The sequence below is a fragment of the Ranitomeya imitator genome, chromosome 7, assembly GCF_032444005.1.
Source record: "Ranitomeya imitator isolate aRanImi1 chromosome 7, aRanImi1.pri, whole genome shotgun sequence".
In the NCBI taxonomy this organism is placed as follows: domain Eukaryota; kingdom Metazoa; phylum Chordata; class Amphibia; order Anura; family Dendrobatidae; genus Ranitomeya; species Ranitomeya imitator.
Window position 1 is genome coordinate 114,140,293 of NC_091288.1, and position 10,298 is coordinate 114,150,590.

Sequence of the window (10,298 nt, forward strand, 5' to 3'; positions counted from 1 at the left end):
TTAGGAAACTTACTACCAGGAATCAAATTAATTGCACAATCGCAATCCCTATGAGGAGGTAGGGCACTGTCTTTGGGCTCATCAAATACATCCCGATAATCCGACAAAAACTCTGGAACTTCAGAAGGAGTGGAAGACGAAATAGACAAAAATGGAACATCACCATGTACCCCCTGGCAACCCCAGCTGGACACAGACATAGATTTCCAGTCCAATACTGGATTATGAACCTGTAGCCATGGCAACCCCAAAACGACCACATCATGCAGATTATGCAACACCAGAAAGCGGATATCCTCCTGATGTGCAGGAGCCATGCACATGGTCAATTGGGTCCAGTACTGAGGCTTATTCTTGGCCAAAGGCGTAGCATCAATTCCTCTCAATGGAATAGGATACTGCAAGGGCTCCAAGAAAAAACCACAGCGCCTAGCATACTCCAAGTCCATCAAATTCAGGGCAGCGCCTGAATCCACAAATGCCATAACAGAATAGGATGACAAATCAGAGTAACGGACAATAGAAATTTAGACTGTACCGTACCAATGGTGGCAGACCTAGCGAACCGCTTAGTGCGCTTAGGGCAATCGGAGATAGCATGAGTGGAATCACCACAGTAAAAACATAGCCCATTCCGACGTCTGTGTTCTTGCCGTTCAGCTCTGGTCAAAGTCCTATCACATTGCATAGGCTCAGGCCCATGCTCAGATAGTACCGCCAAATGGTGCACAGCTTTACGCTCACGCAAGCGTCGATCGATCTGAATGGCCAAGGACATACTCATTCAGACCAGCAGGCATGGGAAATCCCACCATGATATCCTTAAGGGCTTCAGAGAGACCCTTTCTGAAGATTGCTGCCAGGGCACATTCATTCCACTGAGTGAGCACAGACCACTTTCTAAACGTCTGACAATATATCTCCGCTTCATCCTGACCCTGACACAGAGCCAGCAAGATTTTCTCTGCCTGATCCACTGAATTAGGTTCGTCATAAAGCAATCCAAGCGCCAGGAAAAACGCATCAACATCACGCAATGCCGGATCTCCTGGCGCAAGGGAAAATGCCCAGTCTTGAGGGTCACCACGTAACAAAGAAATAATGATCTTTACTTGTTGAACAGGGTCACCTGAGGAGCGAGGTTTCAAGGCAAGAAACAATTTACAATTATTTTTGAAATTCAAGAACTTAGATCTATCACCAAAAAACAAATCAGGAATTGGAATCCTAGGCTCTGACATTGGATTCTGAACCACAAAATCTTGAATGTCTTGTACCCTTGTAGTGAGATTATCCATCCAAGAGGACAGACCTTGAATGTCCATGTCTATACCTGTGTCCTGAACCACCCAGAGGTAAAGGGGAAAAGAGAGACAAAACACACTGCAAAGAAAAAAAAATGGTCTCAGAACTTCTCTTATCCCTCTATTGAGATGCATTAGTACTTTGGGCCACCTGTACTGTTATGACCTGGTGGTCAGGACAATAATGGACCTGGTGGTTAAGAGCACACGGAATGACCTGATAGTTACTGATAATAAAGGACGAGCTCTGGGATGTGGGAACTCTGCTGACCGCAATCCCTAATCCTATCAAACACACTAGAAATAGCCGTGGATTGCGCCTAACGCTCCCTATGCAACTCGGCACAGCCTAAGGAACTAGCTAGCCCTGAAGATAGAAAAATAAAGCCTACCTTGCCTCAGAGAAATTCCCCAAAGGAAAAGGCAGCCCCCCACATATAATGACTGTGAGTAAAGATGAAGATACAAACACAGAGATGAAATAGATTTAGCAAAGTGAGGCCCGACTTACTGAACAGACCGAGGATAGGAAAGGTTACTTTGCGGTCAGCACAAAAACCTACAAAAAGACCACACAGAGGGCGCAAAAAGACCCTCCGCACCGACTCACGGTGCGGAGGCGCTCCCTCTGCGTCCCAGAGCTTCCAGCAAGCAAGACAACAATAAAAATAGCAAGCTGGACAGAAAAATAGCAAACCAAAGAAATACAAGCTGGAATTTAGCTTCTGCTGGGAAGACAGGTCACAAGAACGATCCAGGAGTGAACTAGACCAATACTGGAACATTGACAGGTGGCATGGAGCAAAGATCTAAGTGGAGTTAAATAGAGCAGCCAGCTAACGAATTAACCTCATCACCTGTGGAAGGAAACTCAGAAACACCCACCAGAGGAAGTCCATGGACAGAACCAGCCGAAGTACCATTCATGACCACAGGAGGGAGCCCGACAACTGAATTCACAACACCCCATATACTGCTCCATATTAAATTGACCCCATATAATGCTCCCTATAGAATTGGACCCATTAGATGCTCCCTATATTATTGGCTCTATAAGATACTCCGTATAGAATTAGCCCCATATAATGCTCTATATATGGGCCCCTTCTGATGGTCCCCATATATTACTCCAAATCTAAAAAAAATAAATGAAATACTCACCTTTTGTTGCTTGGCACTGCTCTGCTCTTGACTCCTCACCGTCGGCGTCTTCCTACTCTCTGTGCTGCGACTGCTCAGGCAGAGGGAATGCACTGGTGATGTCATCGCGCCCTCTGACCTGAACGTCACAGTCAGAGGATGGAAGACGCTGCAGCTCTGGAACAGGGAGAGGTAAGTATCGCAAGTGCCGGGGCCCGGAGCAGGTGAGGGTTCCACTCGCGGGGGCTGGCACTATAGCACGCCAGTGTCCCCGACGGCGACTGGGCCCTCTGCCTGCTCAGGGCCCCGGCACTTGCTTTGGTGCGCTGGGTGCTGACGCCGACCCTGCTTGTGACTAACCATCTTCCTCTTGATTACATTCCAGAAGTTTTCAATGGGGTTCAGGTTTGGAGATTGGGCTGGCCATGACAGGGATTTGATGTAGTGGTCCTTCATCCACACCTTGATTGACCTAGCTGTGTGGCATGGCGCGTTGTCCTGCTGGAAAAAACAGTCCTCAGAGTTAAGGAACATTGCCTGAGCAGAAGGAATCAACTGTTTTTCCAGGATAACCTTGTATGCGGCTTTATGCATAAATCCTTCGCAAAGAACAACCTGCCCAATTCCAGCCTTGCTGAAGAATCCCCAGACCAATACCAATCCTCCACCAAATTTCACCGTGGGTGCAAGACACTGTGGCTTGTACACAGGGGCGGACACAGACAGTTTGGGTCCCCTGTGCAGGAAATGTATCTGGGCCCCCCTCCTTTTAAGGCGACAAAGCTATATATATATATATTTATATATATATACTAAGGGACTATGCTATACATACCGTAAATGAGTACACTATATACTAAGGGACTGTGTTAGACATAATAATCAATAATAACGTCTTCCTCCTCCTCCCCATTCCTAAATCCATTATAAATCCCCTTTTCTCTCATCCCAATCCCCCACACCCCCATCCCATTATTGCACTCTTCCCCACCCCCATGATTGCCCTCTTCACCACCTCCATTATTGCTTTCTCCCCAGCCACCCCTATCATTGCCCTCTCCGTCAACCCAATCATTGCCTTCTGCCCCATCACCCTCATCATTTCCCTCTCTGTCAACCCAATCATTGCCCTTTGCCCCATCACCCCCATCATTGCCCTCTCCTCCACCTATACACACAGACACACACAACACCATTCACCGCTCTGCACACTCACCTCACCTCTGTGCACGGTATCCTGAAGTCCCACCATCGCCGTCAGCTTCCTGTCTCGCACAGCCGCAGCGCTGAATTATGATGTCATTCAGCCGCTGTTGTGTGAGACAGGAAACGCAGGCAGAAAGCAGGACGGATCCATTCCCTGCAGCTCCGCGCCGCTGCCATTTTCTCCTGCAGGCAGCGAAGCTGCAGGGATTGCTCCCTGTCCGCCGCACATGAGGGCAATCTGGCCAGTAACCCCCCAAAGCCTCGGGACTGGATAAACAGGCCAGATTGCCATCAATGTTAGCAGCCCTGTTGGCAGGGCCGGTTTTAGGCAAAGTGGGGCTCTAGTCAAAGTTTAAAATGGGGCCCCAAATGGTAACATATTGCACATCACACAGAAGCATTTCGGTTGTATTTACATGCCCTGTGAGTTCAGGCCGCTAAACGAGTGTGATCAACAATATTGAAGTCGTTCAACGCTTGTTTCCTGGCCTCTTTACACCAACTGAGAAAGAATGATGGGGACAGAATGATCACTATTAGATCAATCTGTCCCCATTCAGTATCATGTTATCAGCAGCACATCTACAGTTTACACCGGCGATGTGCTGCTGAGAACAATGATTTTTGTCCCGGCATAAACAATCCAATCACTTGATGAATATGCAGCATTTTGCTTGTTTAGTATAATACACCCCATAGTCCTCCACATATTATAATGTGCACCACAGTCATCCATATTGTAAAATGCACACCTCATAGTCCTCCATATAATATAATATGCACCCTAGTCCTCCATATAGTATAATACACTCCTCAGTCCTCCATATAGTATTATACACTTCCCTTAGTCCTCCACATAGTATAATACACTCCTCATAGTCCTCCATATATTAAAATGCAGTGCTCAGCCCTACACATAGTATAATACACTCCTCATAGTGCTCCATATAGTATAATGCACCGCCATAGTCATCAATGTAGTACAATTCTCTTCCCATAGTATAATGCATCACATAGTTCTTCATATAGTACAGTATAATGTATTCCCCATAGTCTTTGATACAGTATAATGCAGCCCACATATACAGGTCCTTCTCAAAAAATTAGCATATAGTGTTAAATTTCATTATTTACCATAATGTAATGATTACAATTAAACTTTCATATATTATAGATTCATTATCCACCAACTGAAATTTGTCAGGTCTTTTATTGTTTTAATACTGATGATTTTGGCATACAACTCCTGATAACCCAAAAAACCTGTCTCAATAAATTAGCATATTTCACCCATCCAATCAAATAAAAGTGTTTTTTAATAACAAACAAAAAAACCAACAAATAATAATGTTCAGTTATGCACTCAATACTTGGTCGGGAATCCTTTGGCAGAAATGACTGCTTCAATGCGGCGTGGCATGGAGGCAATCAGCCTGTGACACTGCTGAGATGTTATGGAGGCCCAGGATGCTTCAATAGCGGCCTTAAGCTCATCCAGAGTGTTGGGTCTTGCGTCTCTCAACTTTCTCTTCACAATATCCCACAGATTCTCTATGGGGTTCAGGTCAGGAGAGTTGGCAGGCCAATTGAGCACAGTAATACCATGGTCAGTAAACCATTTACCAGTGGTTTTGGCACTGTGAGCAGGTGCCAGGTCGTGCTGAAAAATGAAATCTTCATCTCCATAAAGCATTTCAGCCGATGGAAGCATGAAGTGCTCCAAAATCTCCTGATAGCTAGCTGCATTGACCCTGCCCTTGATGAAACACAGTGGACCAACACCAGCAGCTGACATGGCACCCCACACCATCACTGACTGTGGGTACTTGACACTGGACTTCAGGCATTTTGGCATTTCCTTCTCCCTAGTCTTCCTCCAGACTCTGGCACCTTGATTTCCGAATGACATGCAAAATTTGCTTTCATCAGAAAAAAGTACTTGGGACCACTTAGCAACAGTCCAGTGCTGCTTCTCTGTAGCCCAGGTCAGGCGCCTCTGCCGCTGTTTATGGTTCAAAAGTGGCTTTACCTGGGGAATGCGGCACCTGTAGCCCATTTCCTGCACACGCCTGTGCACGGTGGCTCTGGATGTTTCCACACCAGACTCAGTCCACTGCTTCCTCAGGTTCCCCAAGGTCTGGAATCGGTCCTTCTCCACAATCTTCCTCAGGGTCCGGTCTCCTCTTCTCGTTGTACAGCGTTTTCTGCCACATTGTTTCCTTTCAACAGACTTACCATTGAGGTGCCTTGATACAGCACTCTGGGAACAGCCTATTTGTTGAGAAATTTCTTTCTGGGTCTTACCCTCTAGCTTGAGGGTGTCAATGATGGCCTTCTTGACATCTGTCAGGTCGCTAGTCTTACCCATGATGGGGGTTTTGAGTAATGAACCAGGCAGGGAGTTTATAAAAGCCTCAGGTATCTTTTGCATGTGTTTAGAGTTAATTAGTTGATTCAGAAGATTAGGGTAATAGGTCGTTTAGAGAACCTTTTCTTGATATGCTAATTTATTGAGACAGGTTTTTTGGGTTATCAGGAGTTGTATGCCAAAATCATCAGTATTAAAACAATAAAAGACCTGACAAATTTCAGTTGGTGGATAATGAATCTATAATATATGAAAGTTTAATTGTAATCATTACATTATGGTAAATAATGAAATTTAACACTATATGCTAATTTTTTGAGAAGGACCTGTAGTATAATGCAGCCACCCCATAGAGCATAATGCAACCACCCCACAGAGTATAATGTAACCCCCCAAAAATATAATACATCATAGAGGATAATGTAGCCCCCTCATAGAGTATCATGCAATCACCCCTCATAGAATATAAATATAATACAGTCCCCCATAGAATATAATGTAGCCCCAAATAGAATATAATACAGCCCACCTCCCCAAAGAATATAATGTAGCCTAATCAAAGAGTATGATGCAATCCTCCCTCATAAAATCGAATACAGCCACCCATAGAATATAATGTAGCCCCCCATAGAATACAATACAGCCCACCTCTCCATAGTATATAATGTAGCTCCCCATAGAATACAAAGCAGCCCCCCATAGTATATAGCACAGCCTCCCCATAGAATATAATGTACCCCCTATAGTGTATAACAGTCTCCCCATAGAATATAATAAACCCTGCATAGTATATAACACAGCCACACAGTATTAACTCAGCCTCCCCATAGAATATAACATACCCCAGTAGTATATAACACAGCCCGCACTGTATATTACACAGCCCGCATATCATGCAGCAAGCCCACGTAGTATATAGCACAGCCACGCAGTATGTAACACAGCCTGCATAGTATATAGCACAGCCATGTATGTAACACAGCCCGCATAGTATATAGCACAGCCAAATAGTATGTAACACAGCCCGCATAGTATATAACACAGCCCACATAGTATATAGCACAGCCACGTAGTATGTAACACAGCCCGTATAGTATATAACACAGCCACGTAGTATACAGCACAGTCCGTGTGGTATAAAGCACAGCACGCATAGTATATAGCACAGCCACGTAGTATGTAACACAGCCCACGTAGTATATAACACAGCCCGCATAGCATATAACACATCCCACTTAGTATGCAACACAGCCCGCATAGTATATAACACAGCCACGTAGTATGTAACACAGCCCACATAGTATATAACACAGCCCACATTGTATGTAACACAGCCCGCATAGTATATAATACAGCCACGTAGTATGTAACACAGCCCGCATTGTATATAACACAGCCATGTATTATGTAACACAGCCTGCATAGTATATAGCACAGCCATGTAGTATGTAAGGCAGCCTGCATAGTATGTAACACAACCACGTAGTATGTAACACAGCCTGCATCTCCCCTCCGAAAAGGACCCCACAGTCCAGTACTCACTGTTGTGGTAAAAAAAAACAAAAAAAACACTCCTCACCTCTCCTCGTGCCCGCGCTTCTCTCTTCTTCTGTCTCAGCGGCTGCACTGCCTGGCACAAAGTGAGTGTGCAATGACGTCATGAATAGTCACAAGCCATCAAAGAAAGAAGAATTGCTTAAATTTTTGCACCAGTAGTGGCATAAGGTCACCTAAAAGCAGTGTGAAAGACTAGTGGAAAACATGCCAAAACGCGTGAAAGCTGTGAATAAAAATCATGGTTATTCCACAAAATATTGATTTCTGAACTCTTCCTGAGTTTAAACATTAGTATTGTTGTTTCTAAATGATTTTTGAATTTGTTTATTTTTGCATTATTTGAGGTCTGCAAGCAATGCATTTGTTTTGTTATTTTGACCATTTCTAATTTTCAGAAAATAAATACAAAATTTATTGCTTGGAACTTCGGAGACATGTTGTCAGTAGTTTATAGAATAAAAGAATATTTTACATTTTACTCAAAAATATACCTATAAAGAGAAAAATCAGATAAACCAAAAATTTTGCAGTGGTCTCTTAATTTTTGCCAGAGCTGTATATCATCATATGCATATCTGTCAGTCCATTGTTTATCAAGAGTATCATACCTTCAAGAAATTGAATAGATCACCAATCATATACCAGTAAATTTTGATCCTATTTAGTTACTTAAGTGACTGAATAAACCTAATTCCAAATATTTTTTGATTTTTATTCCAAAGGGGAGACTATGTTAGCACTACACTTCGAGAAAAGGAGTTTGACCCACAAGGAAGAAGGCAGTCCTCATCTTTAGATGACCTGGTAAAAATCAACATCTAACTTTTAGGACATGGTCACACAAGATTTTTTCTTATGTGAATTCTTCTGGCAGAAAAATCTATATTAAAAATACGCTTTAAAAACTGTTTTTGGCATAAATTTTTTGGAGAGTATTGGACATAGTTTCTGTGTATGTGTATGCGTATGCTTCATTTGATTTTGAAATTTTGTATGTGTATGCTTCATTTGATTTTGAAATCAAATTTGGAGTGTTTTTCCAAGCAGAATAGCCTGAAAAATTGACATATGGAAAAAAAGCATGTGGAAAGAAAAATCTAACCATGTTTTCTCTAGGTGTGTTCTCCCAAATGGAATGAATTAGAAGCTTATTCAAATAGGATTTGAGGTGGTTTTCACATGGAGTAGAATCAGCTTAAAAATCTATGTTAAATCTGATATAACTGTTGTTTTTTAGTTCTGCTTTTCATACTTCACACTAGAAATATTTGTCCTATTTAGTCTTACTATTTAATTAAGCCCAAGTACTGCTAGAAGGAAACCAAATTCCATTACAACCTGTAAAATGACATGGCACAATTTAAAGGGAATCTGTCAGTAGGATCAACCATCCTAAGTTGTCTATATCAGAATGTAGGTCATAGGAAGCTGAATAAAATGATACCTTGATATCTGTGATCCAATGCCTTATTTCAGAAAAATCCATATTTCCTTATATTTAAATGACCTCTTCCAGGCTGTGGGCCAGAAACTGATCTGCATGAGAATCTGCCTCCAGAGATTATTTTAAATAAAAGGAGGAGTTACCAGTGTGAGACATGAAATTAACATAGAATAGCAGAACTGAACTTTGTCTTCTTGCAAACACATTTTTTGCAGCTCTTAAGCTCTGCTGTATTCTAGCACTGGCTGACTGTGAGATGGATCCTGAAGCACTGTGAGGAATATGCTGATGCATCAGGTATAATCACACTCAATTCCCACTGGCAGTTCATTGTGTTTCGAGACAGTGAACTGTGGTGACCCCAATGAAATCAACGCAGCACCTTGAGAATTTTCATACTGAGCTAGCGGTGATCTCATTGAGGTCACCGCGGTTCATCGAGTCGCTCACAGTGAACTGCCCTTGAGAACCACGGCTTCAGTGACCGGCGGTAAACTCTATGACGTCACCCTTCATCACTTTAAGCATGAACAGTCACATCATAGCACCGTTCATTTTGAAAATCAGATGTCACAGAGATGGATTACGGTGTGGCACAGTATGGATCATCTTCACGTTGGACAGGTGAGAGATATGGTTGTTTATTGTTATTTACGTGAGTATAACTTTGCTTCTTTATATGAATTTAAAATAAAGGAGTCAGTGTCTAGTAAAGAAAAAGGATTTTATTCTTGCTGTGTGTTTATTTCAGAACTTACTATGTTGTTAGTAATGGAGGTGTCTTATAGACTCCTCTCCATTACTAAGTTTTGGGCTTGATGTCAGCTGACAATAGAAAGCTAACATCAACCCCACAAATATTGCCCCACTTGCCACTGCACCAGGGAAAGTGGGAAGAGCGAGGCTAAGTGCTAGATATGGCACATTTTATGTATGTGAAATTTCTAGGGCTGCTGCGGGCTGATGTTAGTAGCCTGGTGGGGGGGCGGCAAGATCTCTGGCCCCTTGCTGGTTTGAATTTATAGGGGGACCCTACGTAATTTTTTTTCTGGGGTCCCTGTAAATTCACCAGTAAAGACTTAGCAAACAGCTGTGAGCTGTTATTAGTAGCCTGGGAACTGTTTGGGATATTGTTCTTTATCCCAGATTATTAATATCAGCCCCCCATGCATGGGCTTTCCTTCTTCTGGATATGAAAATTACACGCGAGCCAACCCCATTTTTTTTTTTTAATTTTACATAGACTGTACACAACGGGTGCTGAATACAGCTCCCATCA

At 42.9% G+C, this 10,298-nt stretch overlaps 1 long non-coding RNA gene across 1 annotated transcript in view; it reads left to right on the top strand.

The window, feature by feature from the left end:
- Nucleotides 1-8,483, top strand: part of LOC138645886 (uncharacterized) — a 58,048-nt gene extending 49,565 nt beyond the window's left edge. Inside the window, exon 2 of the long non-coding RNA XR_011314794.1 lies at nucleotides 8,298-8,483. This is a non-coding gene — a long non-coding RNA (uncharacterized lncRNA). The remainder of the gene's footprint in view (nucleotides 1-8,297) is intronic.
- Nucleotides 8,484-10,298: the final 1,815 nt, after the last annotated feature.